This window comes from Phascolarctos cinereus, unplaced genomic scaffold (assembly GCF_003287225.1).
Source record: "Phascolarctos cinereus isolate Bilbo 61053 unplaced genomic scaffold, phaCin_HiC Scaffold_726;HRSCAF=1367, whole genome shotgun sequence".
In the NCBI taxonomy this organism is placed as follows: Eukaryota; Metazoa; Chordata; class Mammalia; order Diprotodontia; family Phascolarctidae; genus Phascolarctos; species Phascolarctos cinereus.
The window spans coordinates 364,710,525-364,732,252 of NW_027556098.1; positions in this window are offsets into that span (position 1 = coordinate 364,710,525).

Genomic DNA, 21,728 nt, shown 5'->3' on the forward strand with positions numbered 1-21,728 from the left:
TTTTTCTGCCTGACATACTAACTAATCACCTGAGCTGTCTTGCATGAAGTCCCCTTTCCTGGTCCAGCTCCAGAAACTATTTGTATGGGAAAAGCCCTGGACTTGGAGGCAGAAACCTGGCTTCCTATTCTGGCTCGCTCTGCTGATTTTTACTTTTATGACTTCAAACATGTCATTTAATGTCATGGGTCTCTATGTCCTGAGAAGAACTGCTATTTACTTCAGTGTTTTATGTTTTGCAACATGTTTTGAATCAGATCCCGTCTAAATCTCAAAACAACCTTGGGAGGGGAGTACTAAGGGTATTATTATCCCTGTTTTACAGCTGAGGAAACTGAGGCTCAGAGAGGTTGTTACTATCCTTTGGTCACACAGCTGCTGAGTGTCAGAGGCAGGATTGAAGCCTCGATTTTCCCATATCTCTCCAACAATCCATCCATTAAGCCATGGTGCTTCCTTCTGGAAAGCAAAGGGTCTGGATTGGCTGAGCTCAGAGTCCCTGACAGCTCTAAATTCTAAGATCTCAGGCTTCTGGGATTCTGTCCTGGCTAGGCCTGGTAACCTAAGCAGCTACCAAGAGACTAGAGCCATAGTTCTCTGAGCCCTGAAGAGACATCTGATGTGGAGCCTACCTGCCTGACCCTGATGAGTACTGCCAGATTTCTGACATCTGTAACAATGATCTGGAGCCTGCAACACCCATCCCTCACATGGTCAAAAGGAAAGAACATTGGCTATGGAGCTGGAGACCTGGCTTTGAGTCTCAGCTCTACCATTTATTTCCTGTGTGACCTGGAGCAAGTCCCAACCTCTCTGATGCTCCCTTTTCCCATCTGTCATATGAAGGGTGAGCCTAGATGGTCTCTGAGGTCTGTTTCAGCCAAGATCTGTCGTCTTATCATCCTTGCCCTCTGAGGGAGGATGGTGCCTCTGACAGGTGCAGCTTGGGGTCCTGAGAAACTGGTCACCATGGAAACAGAACTCAAGCTTCCAGGCATACGAAGTCCCTCTAGGATGTGCTAGAGGAGGGAAGCCCAAGACTGAGGATGTAAACTGGGAGAAGGGTGGAGTTCATCCAGTTTCATTGTTCAATAACAATCAGAGCTCAATATATACAGCATGTGATGGGATAGGAGATTGGGAGGTGAGGATCTCCCTCCAGATGGGCTCCCTGAGGATGGGGATAACCCAACACAGGGTAAGGACTTTTTTCTTTAATTCAACAAATGTTTACTGAGCTCCAGACCATGGGGTCCTGGGTTGGGTGCAGCAATATACCCAGAGATGCCATTCTCTGACAGCAAGGAGCTCATCCTACCAGGGTTGGGGAGGGGAGGGAATGGGTGCAATAAGGCATGACCTCCAAGAGGGTCACTTGATCGTGCTCAGCCTCAATTTCCTCATCTGGAAAATAATAATAAAAAGCCAAAATTTCTAAAGCACTTTAAAGGTGTGCAGAATGCTTTATAGCATCTCACTTGAGGAGGGAGGCATGATTATTACACCCGTTTTACAAGTGAGAAAACTGAGGCTCAGAGAGCTGACTTGAGCAGGATCACTCCACTACTAAGTTGTAGAGACAGGATTTGAACTTAGCTCGTTCTGATCCCCAGGCCAACCCTTTATCCATTATACCAAGACACCTCTCACAGCAAGCACTTACCTCAATGGAGTGCTGTAAAGATCAAATGAATTCCTATAATGTAAAGTGCCTTGCAAGCCTTGAAACACTTATAAATATGAGTTGTCATTATTCTTTCTATTGTTAGTAGCTAAGCTGGACAGAAAGACAGTTCAGGCCCGGTCTTTTTAGTCAGAGAAAGAACCATCACTTGACTTTCTTGATTGGCTGCTCAGTCGTGTCCAGCTCTTTGTGACCCCATGTAGGGTGTTCTTGCCAAAGATACTGGAGTGTTTTGCTATTTCCTTCTCCAGCTCATTTTACACACGCAGAAATTAGGCCAACAGAGTTAAGTGACTTGCCCAGGATCACATAGCTATTATAGGTCTGGGGCCAAATTTGAACTCACAAAGATGAGTCTTCCTGACTCCAAGCCCAGCACTTTATCCACTGCACCACCTAGCTGCCTGGATTTTCTTAGAGAACATTAAATCCAATCAACAAGCATTTATTAAGCTCCTACTCTGTGCCAATCACTGTGCTGAGTGATGGGAATACAAAGAAAAGCCAAAAAGAGTTCTGCTTTCGAAGAGCTCTCAGCTCAGTGGGAGAGACAACATGCGAGCAGCTGTGGACAAACAAGCTATGGCTAGGAGATAACAAGTGGAGAGAAGGAGGCAGAATTAAGGGGGATTGGGAAGAGCTTCTTGAAGCAGGTGGGATTTTAGCTAAGACTGAGAGGAAGCCAGGGAAGTGCAGTCTTAGAAGGGAAGACCATTTAGGAATTATTCAGGTCAAGAAGAGGTGTGAGCAGCAGGAGGGTGACCTCCACGCTTAGCTTTTTTGCCTCCTCCAGGCATGGAGTCAATCCTGGGTTCTCAAATACTCTTTGGGAGAAGAATAAGCTCTGCCATGTCCTGCCAAACTGGAAAGGCTTTGAGTGCAATTTGGGGAATGTCTGTCTCTCTCTATCCTTCATTTAAGGACTAGTCTAGGAATGGTTTGAGGCTCAGCAAAAAATGGGCCACCAATGAATAGCTATTTTCCGTTATAGTAACTCATGAAAGGGGCAGCTAAGTGATGCAGTGAATAGAGTGCTGTGCCTGAAGCAGCAAGACTTATCTTTGTGAGTTCAAATCTTGCCTCAGACACGTAATAGCTGTGTGACCCTGGGCAAGTTATTTAACCCTGGTTGTCTCAGTTTCCTCATCTATAAAATGAGCTACAGAAGAAAATGGCAAACCATTCTAGTATCTTTGCCAAGAAAACTCCAAATGGGGTCATGAGGAGTCAGACACAATTGTAAAAATGACTGAACAACAATAACAACTCGTGAAGACGACACAGAAGGGCTTTGATCTGCATTGCTACTAGGAATACCCACATCACGGGTAGAGTGGAAAGAACACCAACTTTGGAGTCAAAGAACCTAGGTTGGAGACCTCTCTCTGATGTTTGTGACCTTGGGCAAGCCACTTAAGTTAGCTAAGTCCTCTATGATGTGGTAGGGAAGGAAGTCCAAAGTTAAGAGTATAAACTGGGGGGAAGGATGGAGGTATTAAAGTTGTATTGTTTTGTAACAACCAGAGCTCAATATTTAAAATACAGCATGTGATCTAAAAAGAGATTGGGAGGTGAAGATCTCCCTCCAGAATGGATTCCTGGCTATCCTGAAAGGGGATAATCAAACACATGGTAAGGATGACTCCCTGAGCCTCAGTTTCCTCATCTGAAATTTGAACCAGATGGATTCTAAGGTCCCCTCAAGCTCTTGTTATATGATTATTTGAAATACTGAACCCCTGAGCTGGCTCCTCCTGGGACATTGTAGGCCTGCCAGAACCAAGCAGGTGAAAGGACTTGGCTAAAGTCATACTTTAGATCCAATGAACCTATAAATAGCAGAGTCAGGAATTAAATGCCCGCCTCGTCTCCAACTCCCAACCTCTTTCCACATTTATCTCAGTCCTCCTTTGACCAAAGCCTCACTGGGTACAGTGCAAGAGTCTCCACTATACAAGATGAGATAGTATCTCTTTTCATAGGAAGGTTGAGAGAATCACGGAAAAGAATCCAATATTCTGACAATTTCATAATCTCAGAGTTAGAGAGGATTCCGTGAGATTTGCTTCTGTGACTGTAAAATGAGAGGGCTAAATCAAGGGTTCTTCACTTTATCTGTGTTGTGGACCCGTTTGGCAGTTTGGAAGAAACCTGTGGACCCCTTCTCACAATCATATTTTTAAAAGCATAAAACAAAATACATACAATGAGAAAAGAAACTGATTGTAATGAAAGTCATCAAAATATTTCTTAAAAAAAAAAAAAGAAATTCATGGACCTTACATGAAGAACCCCTAGGTAAGATAATCTCTAAGGTCCCTTCCAAAGCTAATTATTCTCCTATCAAGTCCTGTGCAATCTCTTCCTTTGACAGACTCCCAGAATAGTCAAGTAGACTTGGCAAAGCTGCCATGGGGAGTTAGAGGAAGCCAGGCAGTGTAGTGGATAGAACATGAAATCAGGGACCTTGGAGTTCAAATCCTCAATTGTAAAATGATCACTCCCTGGGTTTTAGTGGGATTGTTGAGATGATGTTTAGCAAGTGATTTGCAAACATTAAAGTGCTATAGAAACACCAGCTATTATGAGCTTCTATCATTATCGTGATGGTAGAACCAAGCCTCCTGACAACCAAGACTGCATTCTTTCGACAAGAGGGCCATTGGATTGCTTACCTCTCTAGAAAAAAGCATTACAGCACTTTCTATAACTGTAGGTGGATTTATTAATACCAATGTGGGTGATTAAGTTTTACTCCAAGGATCACTGATTTGGTTCAGACAGATACTCCAATAAATCCAATCCAGTAAGCATTCATTAAGGGCCCATTATGGGCTAAGAGGCGATAGGCGTTTCAGTGGATAGAACACTGGGCCTGGAGTCAGGAAGACCTGAGTTCAAGTAGGTGCTATATAGCCTCAGAGACTTACTAGCTGTGTGACCCTGGGCAAGTCACTTAACCCTTTTTACCTCAGTTTCCTCATCTGTAAAATGAACTGAAGAAGGAAAAGACAAACCACTCCAGTATCTCTGCTAAGAACGTTCCAAATGGGTGTTGGACACTACCGAAAGGACTGAACAACAACAACAAAATATATGGAGATGCCCATTTTATTTGGTATTTGTTAAATTCTTATTTAAAAAATTAAGGAGAAAAATCCAGGGATGTTTAGTGGTGAAATGAGGAAGGAATGCATTTCAGGAAAGGGAGATGGCGTGGGCAAAGGCTGAAGTAAGAGATAAAGCACACAGGGTTTGGAAAATACACAGGTAAGCTTGACTGGACCATATAGTACAACATGCAAAAGTGAGTAATATGTGATAAATCTGGAAGCAGAGGTGGGAGTCCAACTGTGAAATAGGGAGCATTTCTACAGTGCTTTAAGGTTTGCAAAGTGCTTTACAAATATTACTCCATTGTATCCTCACATCAACCCTGGGAGGTAAAGGAAACTAAGGAGTTTAAGTGACTTGCCCAACGACTAACCAAGTAAGTATCTGTGATAGCATTCAGACTCAAGCCTTTCTGACTCTAAATCCATCATTCAATCCACTATCCCACTTCACTGACCCCAGTGATAGATTTAAATGCTAAGTTGAGGAGTGTCTATTTGATTCTAGAAGCAGTAAAAAGTCACCAAAAGTGCTGAAGCACATAGGCAAGCTTGTACCTGAGAAAGATTATTTTGGCAGCTGTGTGGAGGGATAGACTGGAAGCTGGAAGCCCAACCATCAGGTTGTCACAATAGCTCAGGAAAGAGATGATGAGATCCTATGCTCCCTGGGCTGTGTGCTTGGAGAAAAAGATGAAAGATAACAAAGATGTCATGGAGGTGAAAAATCTACAAGACTTGGAACTGACTGAATGTGGGGAGTGAAGGAGAGGGAAGAATGGAAATTCAGTTGCAAACCTGGATGGCTGGAAAGATGGTGATGCCCCCAACCAAAATGGAAATTTTGGAGGAGGAATAGGTTTAAGGGAAGATACATTTGGACACATTGAGCTTTAAATGGGGACATCTAAATGGGGAGGTTCTGCAAGCACTTGATGACATGCAACATAATCAAGTTCAGGAAAGCAGTGAGGACTAAATTAGGGAATCATCTGCATACATAGGGAAAGGAATAAGCATTTATATAGCACCTACTTAGGTGCTAAGTACTGTGCTGAGTGCTTTACAAATATTCTCTTGCTTATACACGATAAATGAAACTTTGGGACCTGGTGAGATTACTGAGAGTGTGTAGAGAAAGAAGAAAAGGAGCCTGAGAATGACTTCACAGAAGAACAGGAGGAGAACCGGGAGAGAACAGAAGAGATTGTGGGGGTGAGGGGTAAGGGAACAAGCATTTATTAAGCATCTACTGAATGCCAGGCACTGTGCTAAACACTGCTTTACTGACATTATCTAATCTGATCCTCAAAATGATGGGAGGGGGTGGTCAACCCAGTGAAACACTGGGGACTATTACTTCAGAGGGAGGAAATCTGGATAAAAAAAGGCCACTTTCCCTCTAAAGATGTGGATTCCAATTTCTCCATTCCTTAGTAGATGACCTCGTACACTGCTCTATTCCAAGGTATAATCTCTTAGTTCTGCTGGTCACCAGTTTGGATTACAAGTCAAATCAGTAGGGTGTGATTTCAGGTTTATAAAAGCTTTCCCCAACAACATCATGGGGCAGATTTTGTGAATATTAGTGTCTTCTTGTTACATTTGGGGAAACTGAGGCCCAGAGCAGTAAGATCACACAACTAGTTAAGCCAAGAGCATTTTTAGTCAACTACTGGTTGAACTGAGCAGCCTGTGAGGTCCCTTCCAATTCAAAGGTTCTGTGATTTTTGTAAAAGTTTGGAACTAGAAGGCAAATCCCAAACTCTATGACTTGACTGACTGCCAGGCCCCTTTCCCCTACATCATGATGCCTCTTAATTCTTGTTAAGCAGAATCACAGGGGACTGGCTAATTTGTAAAGCAGGAACTGCACCAAATAAAAAGTAAAAGATTTACTTGGAAAATAGAATAGGAAGAGTGGAAGATGCTGTGGAAAATGGCAAGAGACCAAGAGTCAGAAGACCTGAGTTCTAGTGCCAGCTCTGCCCTGACTCTCTTGGTGACCTTGACCAAATCACCTGTCTCCTCTCATCCTCCGTTGACCTTTAAGGCTCTTGCCAGATCCGACACATGATGAATCACCCATTGACTTGCTACAAAGGCAGAGAACAAAAAGTACCTTTCTGTTGGGCTCCTACCCTGCCCTGCCCAGTACTCAGGCACATTTGTCTTAGCTACCAGACAGCAGAGGACCCCAAACTTCCTTCCTTCAGTCTGACCCTGGAGGCGACTCCAGATTCAAGGATTTCCCTCTCCAGGAAGACCCTACAGATTGACAGTGATTAAGGGCACAGTGATTGGTTCATTTAAAAATAAATTTGGAAGAAAAGATCCATTTGCATTTAAAATGAAGAAAAATAAAAGACCATGGACTGCTCCTTTGGGCTCCATCTGTTCTGCATTTTTGCTAACAGAAAAGCCCTGCTTCTGGATTAGATTGTGCAAGCTTCCAAAACACTTGCTACCCTTGGATTATTTTGGGAGACCTGGTCAGGGTAAGAATAGGAGCCCTGGATTGGGGTCACCAGGCCCAGTTCTGAATATGCCAGGGTTGCCAATGACTACCTGCGTGACTTTGGGCCAGACACTTTTCTTCTCTGAGCCTCAATTTCCCTGATAGGCTAAATGGTGTCTAAGGTCCCTTCCCACTCTGACCCCATGGATCTAGGGTTTGATTACAATTCCTCTTGTACCTAGTATAGTGCTTGACATTGAGCAGGCCCTTAAATGTTTATTGAACTTGAACTTGTAGGGGTTCTTCTAGTTTTAATAGTAATATCGCTTTTCAATAGCACTTTAAAGTTTGCAAAGCATCTTACTTGGTGCATTAACTTGACATAAAAGCAGGTATAATGGGGGCCTTCCTATGAAGAGTTGAAAGCAATGGCTAAGTATAAAGAGTATTAGCTTGCTTGGGACATTCCTGTTCTCCCACCTTGTACCAGGAAGACGGCAGGCCTCAGAACTGAGGTCCCAAGGGAGTAGACCTCGGGAAGCTGCTTCCGGTCCCTGCTCTCTGTCCCATCCAGATTCATGAACTCCAGAAAGTTCTCTACATTTTGGGAATCTGTGGACACTTGGTTAAGAACCCCTGACCTATATTATATTTTCTGGGGTCTTCTGCATTCTGCCAAAGATTCTATGATATATGGTAACAAACTGAAATTCCATAATGTATTAAAATAATGCTAATGACTCACACTATATGAAAATAGCCAGAGACCTTATCTGGTCAGCCTGAAAGAGGATCAGAGTCTTTTTTAGGCCTTAAGTCACAACAGCATATTTATGTTGGGTTCTCCATCACAGCTTTATGAAGCTTTTTAGCAGAGAAAACTCTTACAGAGGGAATATGAGCTCGTGGAACGTGAAATACTCAAGATTATGGGCTTAACCTCTGAAGCACGGTGCCAGTTAACAGGTGATGTCTACATTTTTCATGGCAGGAGCCAAGTTTGCATTGCTCCAGGGGTGGCTCTCCTATAAGTGAGGCAACCTGGCAGTGAGACCCTGCCTCCTGAAGCAACACCCAGATCTCACAGGTAAAATGAGCAGGCCTGATGGGGTGCCAGCTATGATGGGACACTTCTGATTTGGTTTGCCCAGGGAGAGTCCTTTATCTCACCAGCTGCGTAGGCCTATATGCCGCCTCAGGTCTTCATCAGCCCATGCCTGCTAACAAGGGCACACTGCGTTTGCAGTTTACAGATGATACTCTAAGGTTTGCCAGAAATCATACATAGGCTAGAGCTGGTGTGTCTACGAAAGCTCAGGGCTTCTAGATATGATCATGGGTGTGTCTCCCAGAATTTAGAGCTGAAAGAACTCTGAATATTTTTCTAAATCCTTGATTGCTATATTTTGCTTTTACACCATCTTCATTTCTTATATATCCCTCCCTTTTGCCCCTCCCAAAGTCATTATTGATAAGAGAAGATAAAGAAAGAGAGAGAAGGAAGAAAAGAAAGAGAAAAAGAAAAAAAAACCAATTCAGCAACACTAGCCAAAACACAGACTAAGTCTGACACTAATGTGAAGTGTTCCACACCCATAGTTCCCCCTACTGCAAAGAAGGGAGAGAGGTACATTCTCATATCTTTTCTTTAGAGCCAAGTTTGATTATCCTGTTTACTGACTGTGGTTCCTTCTATTGGTTCTAGTTCTTCCTTACAACATCGCTAATGTGCAAATATGTTTAATAGGAATGTATATGTAGAGCCTATATCAGATTGTAAGGTTTGCAAACATGTTACATATTTTAACTCATCTGAGGCTCACAACATCCCTGTGAGGTAACCACTACTACTGTCCTCATTTTATAGATGAAGCAACAGCATGAGAGAGCTTAAGTGACTTGTCCCAGGTTACATATCTAGGAAGTACCTGATGTAGGATCTGAACTCAGGTCTTTCTAACTCTAGGTCAAATGTTCCATCTACTGAGCTGCCAGCTGCCTCTTTTGACACACTGTATAGTTTTTATGGTTTTGGAACATTAAATAGTTTAATCCAATTTCCTTGTTTTATTTTATTTGATAAATAATTGTAAATTTTGTTCTGACATACTATAAAAGTTCTTCATGTAATACCAATTAAGTCTCCTGACTGTCCCCCATAATGTACAAAGAATTGAGTAAAACAACAGTTTTCTGTTTCTTATGAAGGGCTGGAGTAGGCCTTATATGCTAGTACCAAAGCTGGCCAATGTTTCTGATCTGGGTCCTGTTACTATTTATAGTAGTCTCCATTTTCATCAAGAAAGCAATGATGTATGCTAAGCTTTTGGTTCTGCCCAGTCACTCAGCATCTCTTCATATGAGTCTTCCACATTTCTTTGGGTTCATTGTGTTTATTGTTCAGTTTCAGTTACTCCCCAATCAACCAGGATGCCATTCATTCCATCTCTTGATATTACAAGGAGTTCTGCTGTGATCGTTTCTGTGCATGAGTCTTTTCTTGTCAATTACCAACCATCTCAATATTCAATGTAATAAATCACCAGGCAGTTGAATAGACAATGGTGTAGAAGAACATAGGCTAGGAGGTCTTAATTCAACTGAGTAATATGGAACATTGGTGCTCACATTTTTAATAGAGACCTTGCTTATACAAGAATCTAAGACATCTCCAAAGGTCCTATAGTGGAAAATGCTATCCACATTCAAGAAAGAACTATGGAGTTTGAATTCAGATCAAAGCATACTATTTGCTATTTTTTTTTCCTTCTGTTTTGTTGTGTTTTCTCTTTCTTGTGGTTCCTTCTATTGGTTCTAATTCTTCCTTACAACATCGCTAATGTGAAAATATGTTTAATAGGAATGTATATGTATAGCCTATATCAGATTGCATGGCATCTTGGGGAGGGAGGCGGAGAAAAATGTAAAACTGAAAAGCTTATAGAAAAAAAGCTTATAGAAGTGATTGTTGATAAATTAAAATAAATTAATAATATTAAAAAAATAGAGACCCTGCTTATCTATGTGGGGCTGCTAGGTGGCGCCATAGCGCACAGAGTGCTTGGCCTGGAGAAAGGAAACCGTAACTTCCTGAGTTCAAATTTGATCTCAGACATTTATTAGCTGTGTGACCAAATCACTTAACCTGGTTTGCCTCAGTTTCCTCATCTGTAAAATGAGCTGGGGAAGGAAATGGCAAACCACTCCAGGATCTTTGCCAAGAAAATCCCAAATGGGATCACAGAGAGTCAGATAAGACTGAAAAATGACTAAACACTAAAAGGAGATCCCGCCATACAACTAATAAAATTCAGGCTTGGAAAGAAATTAAATCTTCTTCATCTCTCACTTCCATTACAGTTGCTTTACTTTTTTCAGTATTTATTGCTGCTTTTTAACACCTTGATGTCATTTCCTAATACCTCTCCCCAATAGAACCCTCTAGTATGCTATTATATGTCTAACAGCATAATAATAATATTTATATGGCATTTTAAAGTTTGCAAAGTACTTTATATGTGTTAACTCATTTGATCCTCGATCCTCACGACAACCCTGGGAGGTAGATGCTATTATTAGCCCCATTTTACAGATGAGGAAACTGAGGCACAAAGTGGTTAAGTAATTGCCATGAGTCACATAACTAGTAAGTATCTGAAATGGGATTTTGTCTTAGATCTTGTCTCCAAGTCTTACACAGTCTATCTCCTGTGCCACTTAGCTGTCTATAAATAAATGCCTTGTAACTTCTCTCTTATATGTTCCCTTCTCTCCTCCAGCGCTGTCATCAGCCCCTCATGCCTACATGCCTAAGCTATTTCAATAGCCTGCTGGTTGGTCTCCCTCATTAGATGTAAGCCCCTTGAGGGCAGAGCCCCCTTTTTTTTTTGTCTCTAGGGCTTGGCACCGTGCCTGCCCCTTGTTATTATTGTTGTTCAGTCGCATCCCACTCTTCATGACCCACGGACTATAGTTCATTGATGCTGTCCACAGGGTTTTTGTGGCAAAGATACTAGAGTGGTTTGCTATTTCTTTCTCCAATGGATTAAGGCAAACAGAGGTTAAGTGACTTGCCCAGGATCACACACACCTAGTAAGTGTTTGAGGCTGGATTTGAACTCAGGTCTTCCTGACTCCAGGCCCAGCTCTCTATCCACTGAGCAACCTAGCTGCCTCAAGTAGGCCACTCATTGTTGTTCAGTCTTCTCAGTTGTATGCGACTCTTCATGACCGCTTTGGGGTTTTCTTGGCAGAGATACTGGAGTGGTTTGTCATTTCCTTCTCCAATTCATTTTACAGATGAGGAAACTAAGGCAAACAGGTAAAGTGACTTTTCCAGGGTCACACAAGCTAGTGAGTGTCTGAGGTCAGATTTGAATCTTCCTCACTGTAGTCCTGGCACTCTATCCACAGGGTAACCTAGCTGGGTCACCTAAGGTCACTTAGTAGGCACTTAATAAATGTTCATTAACTGACTGGATGACTTATTAAATGCTTGTAGACTGAAGAGAGCTTCCTCTCCTAATGAAGAAGAGGTAATCAAAACAAATCAGCCTTGTCTGACAGAAAGTTGCAGTCTCCTACTATGCCTTCCCCCTTTCCTCCAGGGGCCAAGGCTTGGCCTGGGAAAGCAAAAAGCTCTTTTTTAAAACCTGTTCTATATCCCACATCCACTCCTATGCACCCATATTGTTACCCCCAATAGAAGCCAAGCTCCCTGAGGGGAGGGCTCTCCTACTCCAATTTCCCCACCCCCTGACTACCTTCCAGCTTAATCTTTTCATCCATCACAGAATCACAGAGTCTCTGAGCTGGGAGGCTTCTGGTGAGTTTACCTGAGGCAAGAATCCCCGCACTTATGTAGCTGACTGCTTTAGTTGTCCTTCATTCTCAGAAGAGGACCAACATGGCATCACCATGCTAGAGTCAAGTTACAGTGTGTCTGACTGTGGCTGATCAGACCAGTATGAGCTCAGGACGCTCTACCACAGGTCGGGCACAAATAGTCCATGTGGACATTTGAGGTGGATTCTCTAAATTTGCACATCTCGCATTTCTTTTGAGCTACTTCAATTCTGCTTTGCACACACAGCACAGCACCTACTCTGATGAGGGCACACCGATGCTAGGTGGTCCTGTGCTGGTGTCTCCCTTGTCACACAATCAATTCCGAAGTTCTTAAGAGAGACCTTGAGAGTGTCCTTGTATTACTTCTTCTGACTACCATGTGATTCCTGAGGCAGGAATCCCCATACTCATGTAGCTGGCCACACTTAATGAAACAAAGGGACAGAATATGGTTGGGAACCAGCTGGGAGCCCAGAACAGAGTAAAGGAAGGAAAACAGCATGGGATAAGACTGGGAAGGGAGATTAAGCTATTTATCCTGGAGAAAACCAAGGGAATCATGATGCAGGGCTTCAAGTATTTGAGGCAGCTGGGTGGCTCAGTGCATAGAGCACCAGAGTCAGGAAGACCTGAGTTCAAATTCAGCCTCAGACACTTAACTAGCTGTGTGACTCTGAGAAAGTCATTTAACTTCTATTTGCCTAAGAAGGAAATGGCAAAACACTCAGGCAAACTGCTTTGCAAAGAAAACTTGATGGACAGTATGGTCCACAGGGTCACGAAGAGTCAGACATGACTAAGCATGTGGAACAGGATTTGGCTTCCTTAGCCCAGCTCCCAGGGGGCCGCACCAGAAGCAAAAGCAGAAATAACAGAGTCAGATTTGGACTTGATATCAGGAAAGACTTACTAACAACTAAAGCTGTTGAAAAGTGGGATAGGCTGCCTTAAGAAGCAGGACCCTCCCCAAGACCATGAGGAGTCTAGGTGACCTCTTGTTGGGAACAGTGTAGGAGCGATTCTTGGTTGGCACTTTGTCTGAAGGGCTTTTGGAGATTCCTTCCAGTGAAAAGGACACTGACTCCAGAGTCCTAAGCTCTCAGTTCAAATAAGGCCTCTCATGCTCACTATCTGCAACCTTAGCCAAGTCACTGAAACTACTTGTACCTCAGTTTCCTCTTCCGTGAAGTGAAGGTATTGGACAAGATAGCCTCTGGCATCTCTTCTAAATTGGTCTAAATTGGTGATCTAAGATCCTAAATGTTTGGTGGTGTTTTTTTTTAAGAAAAATTTACTCATTTTATGCCACCTAAATTATACCAAATGAGAAACTGACTACTTGCAGTTCCTCCCCCCGCCCCCCGCCTGCCCCAGCCCCTATCCCCCTGTACTATGTTCATGTTCCTCAGGAACACTGGGGAACTGGTATTCTCAAGGCTTCAATCTTTCCCACAGATTTCAAGCTGCAGCTTTAAGAGGTCTGAATTTCTGCCAAAATGATGATATTTCCCATTTCTACAGCACTTCAAAGCTGCAAAGCACTTTCTTCACAACAACCATGTGACATGGGCACCCATTCACCAGTGAGGAAACTGAGGCACAGAACGGTGTGAAGTGGCTCCCCTGTGGTCCCAGTGTGGGAGAGGAGGCAGGAATCCAGTTTCCTGGCTCCAGATCCTGCATACTTTCCTACCTCAGCATCCTCCATGTCATCATGGACACTCTCAGCAGATCCCTCAGATAAAGTTTAAAGCCCATGCCAGATGAGTGTCTCTCATCCTATAGAACTAGAGAAGCTAAATATCAAATAAACAAAGGGGTATTTTTAGGGGCTGATTAAATTTAAACTACTACTATGTCCAAGTGAGACCTATGTGCTAATTATGTGAGGCACAGCATTGAGAGCTGAGGGCATGGTTTAATATCCTCTGAGTCAAATGGGCTTTTTGCCCTCTGTGTACACATTCCACTTTTAAGAGGAGTCTTTTAAGTGAATATGGCACTAATGAAGGGGATTTGATTCCCGGCTCTAGGAGCCTGAAAATTATCTCTTAGATGTATCTTAGATACAGCTGTCTGGTGCCTAGTCTCAGTATGAAGCTGGAGCCTGAAAAAAAGGCAGTCAGAGTTATATTCCCGACTCCACTGTTGACTCACTAGATAAAGATGTTGTAGAATCAGAGATTCACAGCATGTCAGAGCTGCAAGGGAGCTTGGATGTCATCTGCATCTCTGTGTTGGAGAAGTAGCATGGTGTGATGGAAACAGCGGGCTTTGGAGTCGTAGGACTTTGATTCACTTAGGCAGCTGCTTCACTTCCCTGGACCTCAGTTTTCCCATCTGTAAAATGAAGGGATTGGACTAGATGGCCTCTAAGGTCCCTTCTGTGTCTAAATGTGTCCATGGTCCCAGTCAAATATTCCCATTTTACAGATGAGGAAATGGAGGCTCAAAAAAGAGAAAGGACTTGCCCAGAGTCACTCACATAGCCAGGAAGTGGAAGATCCAGTATTCAAACTCAGTTCTTCTAACTCCTAAGTCTACTATTCTTATCACTGCCCCAGTCTGGATAACTTGCTCCCTCAATGGATAATAATGTGCCAGGCACTCATTAGGTGCCCAGTATACATCAAAAAACCATAAGATCATAGATTTAAACCCAGGATCTACCTTAGAGGTTTTTCGGTCCAACCACCTCATTTTACAGATGAGAAAACTGAGGCCCAGAGGGGTTGACTTGCCCAAGGTCATATAGGAAGTAAGGAACATTGTCAGGATTTGAATTCAGATCCTCTGACCGCAGATTTAGTACTCTTTCTACTTCGCCCTGTATGAACAGAACAGATTTTTTGCCATTGTTATCCCACAGGTAAAACAAAGACAAGAACATCTTGGGAGCTCTTTGCACTCCTTCCATTCTAAAACCAGAGAGGCATAAAGAACGTCTGCTTTTCTTGGCATTCATTAGGCAGGGTTAGATGGACTGACATAAACCCCCACCAATGTGGTAGTGATTTGGAACAGGCTAGGCAGGTCAAAACAGTCAAGAGCTAATTCCACAATATGGGGCATGTAATTATTTCTTATTACAATTCATTATTAGGGACCCTCCCAGGAGAGGCTGTAGGACCAGCTGTCAGGTATGTGGTGGTCAAGATTATCCCACGGGGTGGGAGGCTGAGCTCACAAAGATGGTGAGTCAGACTAAAGTCAGCCCAATCTTTTCAGAACTGTGAAAAATGCAAATCTGGTTGCTTTTCTCTCTTGTCTGACATGAGAAAGTATGGAGTCCAAGAAGGAACCCCAGTTGAGTTTGGTAGGAAGAGTAAAACTGTTTGAGAATAAGGATTAGTTCATCCTCTGCATTCGCATCCCCTGGATAAGTATAGTACCTGGCACACAGTAGGCACTCAATAAATAGTGATTTGGGAGTCAGAGGACCTGGGTTCAAATCCTAGCTTGACTACTTATTACCCATGTGACTCTGAGTAAGTCATTGTACACACCTCTCTGAGCTCAGCTCAGTTTCCTCATCTGTAAAATGAAGGCATTTGTAGATCTGTAATCCTTTGATCTTTAAGGCCCCTTCCATTTCTAAATCCTATGATACTGCTGTAGAGTTCATTGGCTGACCCCACTCTCTCAGGGCCAGGCCTGCTATATCTCTTCCAAAGGGTTCTCAGCTACTCTGAGGGGTTGGAAGGTGCCTTTCTTTTTCTCTTTTAGCTTGAAGCTCCCACCAGCTGTTACCTCATTTTAGGGGGTTCATGACTAGTACCCCAGTTCTATTTAACTACTTAACATCAACTGTTTTTTACAAAGGGATATTAACTTCACATATCTAGCAAGAATAAACTTATATTTTCCCCAGCCTCTCTGGGGCACACTCTTCTGTACACACCAGTCTTTGGGGAAGTAGGCTCCAAAACTTAGCTCAGTTCCTATATAGCATTGACCCCACCAAGTTAATGTCTAGATACAGCACAACTACCAGATAATTCCTTCTACTCAAATGGAATCCTGAAGGTTGGTGCTGGAGATCACTTCTTGGTCCCGAAGATCACTCCTTGGTCCCTTATTGGTTTCTCAGGCAAACTCAGCCTGGACTCTGAGTCCCAGATTCCTGTGTTCACTCTTCTGACCATTAGAACTCCCAAGGCCAGAGACTCTACTCCCTTCACTGGACATCATAAGTGAAGGAGTCACCAAGCAGTCATCAGTCAAGCCCTAAGCATTTATTAAGCCTCTATTAAGTGCCAGGCACTATGCTAAGTACTGAGGCTACAAGGAAAGCAAAAACAAACAAACAAACAAACAAAACAAAAAAATAGTCCAGGCTCTACAGCAGCTCACAATCCAATTGGGAGAAGGAGTCAGGGAGACAGCATGCAAACAACTATATATTAACAAGATATGTATGGGATAAATTGGAGATAATGACCCAAAGGAAGGCACTAGTGTTAAGGGGGACAGGGAAAGGCTTCTTGTACAAAGTGGGATCTTAGCTGGGGCTTGAGGGAGAGAGTTCCAGGCATGGGGAACAGCCACTAAGAAAAGGCACAGTTAGGAGATGTAAATTCTTGTTTGAGGAGCAGCAAAGACCGATGGAGGGTAAGGAGAAGAGTAAGGTATAAGCAAACTGGAAAGCTAGGAGGCAGCTACATTCAAATGAGGCAAAGAGACAGTGGCTGGAACTGAATTCCTCTGCAGCCAAAGTGCCTCCTCTTCAGCACAGTCAGCTGACTGGAACCAGTTATTCTAATGTCTGTGCCTGCACCACAGTCTATTGCATTCCCTTAACATTTCATCATCAAGGGGGGCAAAGCCAAGATGGCAGAGTGAAAGCAGTGACTTGCTTGAGCTCTCCCCCAAACCCCTCCAAATATCTGTAAAAAATGTCTCTAAACAAATTCTAGAACAGCAGAACCCACAAAAAGACAGAATGAAACAAATTTCCAGCCCAAGATAACCTGGATGGTTGATTAGAAAGGTCTATCGCACTGGGCTGGGAGAGTCAGCGTGGGTGCGCAGGCAAACAGGCTTCAGCAAACTTGGAGCAGGCCTCAGAGGACTGAATCACAGCCAGTTGTGGCAGTTTTCAGACTTCTCAACACACAAACGCCAAAGACAACTTAGAAGGTCAGTAGAAAAAGTCTCTGACCATGGTGAGAGAGAAGTTTGATTCCAGCCCCAGTCCTGGTGCAGCTCTGAGGTGGTGGCTGCTTCCAGAGTTCAGCCCACAGATAGAGGGGGAATCCAGTGGCTGATCAGAGGGGGATTGCAGCAATCTCTTTGATGGTGCTGATGCAGGATTCTCTTGCTTTGCCCGTGCTTGGATCTGGGTCACAGTCCTGGGTGGCGATCCTGGGGCAAAGAGGAGTGCTGGTGTGGTGGATCTGGTAATAGCAGTACAGAGGTAATCCTCCTCACAGTTCCAAGGCAGAAAAGAGTGCTTGTGGTCACTCACAGACCAGAGCACAGGCCAGGAAAGGAGTAAATACCTCGCACTTGACCATACCACCTTGGAAGAACTGAAAACTTACAGGTCTCTAGAAGTTTCTCTGAAAACAGCTGTACAAAACCCTGAAGCTTGGGACAGTATATTCTTCACACTTAACAAAGAGTTTAAAACCAAGTAACTGGCTGGGATCATGAGCAAACTGTGCAAAAAAGTCAGACCATAGAATCTTTATGTGGTAACAAAGAAGATCAAAATATACAACCAGAAGAAAACATGTCATCATCAATCTGCAGGAAACCTACTTCCCAGGTTCCCCACGTGAAGAGTCACCCAGATGGTCATACATGCCCCAGAAGCCCATTACACTACAGTTCTTGAATTTGTCCCTAATGCTGCATGTGGAGCAACATGTATAGACTCCCACCATTCAATGCCTGAAGGGCACAGGTCATTGAGAAGGAGGCTATTTATTGAGCAGTCTCGACTGCTCACTGCTAGCCTGAGGACTATTCTAAAGTTCTTCTAAAAGATAAGGCCCTCCTGCCATCCTCCAGGACACCAGGGTCTCTCTAGCACGTCTGAAGGAGTAAAGATGCCATGTACAAGGAGCTCAAGCACCTCTCCTCAGGGAGGTTCTTTGTTCTGCGAGGGATTTCCCTGCAACGTGGGTGGCAGTAGCTTCCTATTACTGTTGGCACAGCCAGAAAGATCTTTAAAACCACCCAGCCTGACACTGTAGCTCTCTTGCTCTTTCTTGTCCCTTCTTTCCTGCTGTATCCAGAAGGTCAAGATCCCAGTTTACCCTCAGCAAGGGCTACATGAACTAAAGTAGCAAGAGGGAAAGGACTTCCTTTTATTTTTTCAATCCCAACTCTGAGAATTGGACCTGAAGAGGTTTGTTTATCTCTGTTTCATTTGTCCTCAGCTTCAGGTGCAGGCCATGACCCCACTGGACCCATCACACCTAGGAGTTTGAGCCAGGATTCCAGGGAAGATGTTGCAGTCAGCTCACCCAGGCCAGAAGCCCTGGGAAGCCAGTTGCCTGGGACTTGAGCCTGGGGTGGTGGGGAGTGGGGTATTACGCTTGGAACTGGCACAGTATTCTCCAGGAATTGAATTAACCTATAAACCTATAAAGGCAGCTAGGTGGTGCAGTGGCTCTGAGTTCAATTTCAGTCTCAGACACTAGCTGTGTGACCCTGGGCGAGTCGCTTCACCCTCTTTGCCTCAGTTTCCTCATCTGTAAAATGAGCTGCAGAAGGAAATGGCAAACTACTCCAGTATCTTTGCCAAGAAAATCCTAAATGGGCTCATGAAATGACTCAATAATAACATGCCCTTCTACTCCCCAGAAATTAAAGGGTCATAAAAGGGGGGAAAGGTTAAGCTCCACACGTTGCAGCCTATTTTGTATATCTGTGATTATACCTTTGAAGTAAATATTTCTTTGTAAAAGATAATCTGATTGTTAGTGACTAAATAGTAGTAGGGTGAGGGGAACTACCTCCAACGCTTGAGGAATGCCATTGGTATGAGGGTGGAGCCATTATTTGGGAGCCTAAACACCCCCCAAAGCCCTTCAGGGTCCTAGACAACCCTGGGAGGAAGGTAATGTTTTAATACTCCTGGCCTTCAGGCAGTGGGGGATTCCTTAGCAGTCAGTGTTACATTAGAGCCTTGTCTGGGACAAAGCTGAGCTCTTCACATTTGTGGGAATCCCTGGAGCAATTCTGTGCTTGAGACTTAATTTTTTGAGATACCTAAACTGTGAGATCCTACAGAAATAACACTTGACTACCTTGGCCCCCACTGCGTAAAGGCCAGGCAAGTTATATTTTGCCCCTCTCCCAGGATTCTCTGACACCTTTAAGGGAGACTGGGGATATCTAGGCTCTCTGCTATTGGCTCCAGTTAAGGGGTGGTCCCCCCCGCACCCTGGTTCCATTTAGCCACTACGCATCAAATAAGCATTTTCAAAGGAATATTTGTTTCAAAAGGTATAATTGCATATATACAAATTTACTTCTTCAACGTGTGAGAGGCATAATTTTCTTCCCTCCTTTCACCATCTCAGTCTTTGGGAGGGGAAGGGGATCAGGTTCACAGCTTAGCTCTGTTCCTATAGAGCACAGTTTCAAGTCCAAAAACCTTCCTTGGGCTTGAGACTCAGGCACTCTGGCTTCTCTGAGTTTCCCTTCCAAGCTGGTTAGCTGTAACATCCCACCTGGAATCCTGGTTCTGAGGGGACCCTGACTCAAATTCCCAGATTCTGATAATCCCAGGAATCTTCCCAGCACCTAAAACTGAGAAGGAAAAATGAAATGGAACAGAACCAAACAGCCCCAGAACCGTTTCTTGGAGCCTGTCTAGAAGAAAGGGAAGAACAGAAGGAAGTCCTTCCCCTCTCACCATTCAATTCATGGTGCCTGTAGGTGAACTGTGATCTTCACTTTCAGGAAACAGTAATAAAGAGTGCACAGGAAACAGAGCACAGAAATGATTGAGATTGCCTCTGTCTGGCCATTTATAAAGACTCTGCCTCTTCTAGCTACACAGCCAATCAAAGAAGGCTCTACCACCTCTTCAGGGTAGGGGGAACAGAGAAGCAGAGTGTCTCTATGTTAGGAGATCTGGGCATGTGCAAGAAATGGGAGAGAAATGGAGGCAATTGGGGTTAAGTGAGTTGCTCAAGGTCACACAGCCAGTAACTGTCTCATCTCCCCCCCCAAAAAAAAAGAAAAGAAAAAAAGCAGCACCTTGCACATATTAGGCATTTAGTTAATACTTCAAAAGCAAAACAAGAACAAAAAAAGCTGTGTGACCCTGTGCAAGTCACTTAACCCTGATTGCCTCACCAAAAAGCAAACAACAACAAAAACAAAAACAAAACAGGCTCCATCAGTTCCCACTCTGGAGATGGACAGCATTTTTCATCCCAAGTCCCTTGGCATTGTCTTGGGTCATTGTGTTCCTAAGAATAACTAGGTCATTCATTGTTGATCATCATATAATATTGTTGTTACTGTGCACAATGTTTTCTTGGTTCTGCTCACTTCACTCTGCATCAGTTCATCCAAATCTTTCCAGATTTTTCTGAGAGCATTCTGCTGATCATTTCTTATAGCACAGTAGTATTCCATTACATTCATACACCACAACTTGTTCAGCCATTCCCCAACTGATGGGCATCCCCTCAATTTCCAATTCTTTGCTACCAGAAAAAGAGCCACTAAAAAATTTGTATACAAATAGGTCCTTTTCCTTTTTGTTTTTTATCTCTTTGGGATGCAGACCTAGTAGTGGTATAGTACCAGCTGCTTTTTTTGAATGATTATTCCCTGTTTTGGTTTTATTTGGGGAGAGAAAAGATTGCCTGCTTTTCAGGTTGAGAAAGTGAACTCAGAACTAAACATAATATTCTGGGTGTCATATGAGTAGGGCAAAGAATATAGTGCAGCTATTACCTCCCTTATCCAAAACTATTATGCATCTTTTTTCAAAGATTCAAGTAAGCTTTTTTATTGTTAATTCCCATTGAGCTGGCAGACCATTAAAGTATCCAGATCTTTTTTATAATAACTATTGCCTGACTGCCTCACCCTCCCCATACACCTATTGTACAGTTGACATTTTGGATCTAAGAGTAGGAACTTGCTCAATTAAATTTCAGTTGATTAGATTCAGACTTTCAAGATCGTTCAAGATCAATCTGAATCTTTACGTTTTCATTCCCTGTGTTTAGCTGTTCCTCCCTGTTTTCTGTCATGTGCATATTTTATAGGCATATTACCTCTGCCCTCATTCAAATCACTGATAAACACATTAAAGAGTACTGATTCAAGGCCAGATCATTGGATCTCCTAGGTACTGCCCTCTCAGCTGACGTTGATCCATTAAGCAGCACTCTTTGGATCTGGTCATTGAACAATTTCTGATTCTACCCAGCTATCATATCATCTAGTCAATATTTGTTCACAAAACTGTGTTTGCTTTGAAGAGTATATTCATTTAGGTGGTCATTGAAATCATGTACATGGGGTGTTAAGGGAGAACTAACACCTCTGGTGTGAGGGTTTGCTAAGCCCTTTTAAGAGCTGCTCTGCCAGGAGCGCCTGCGTCCCCGGCTGTGCTCTGATGCCGGCAGAGTGTGAAGAGAGAAAGAAT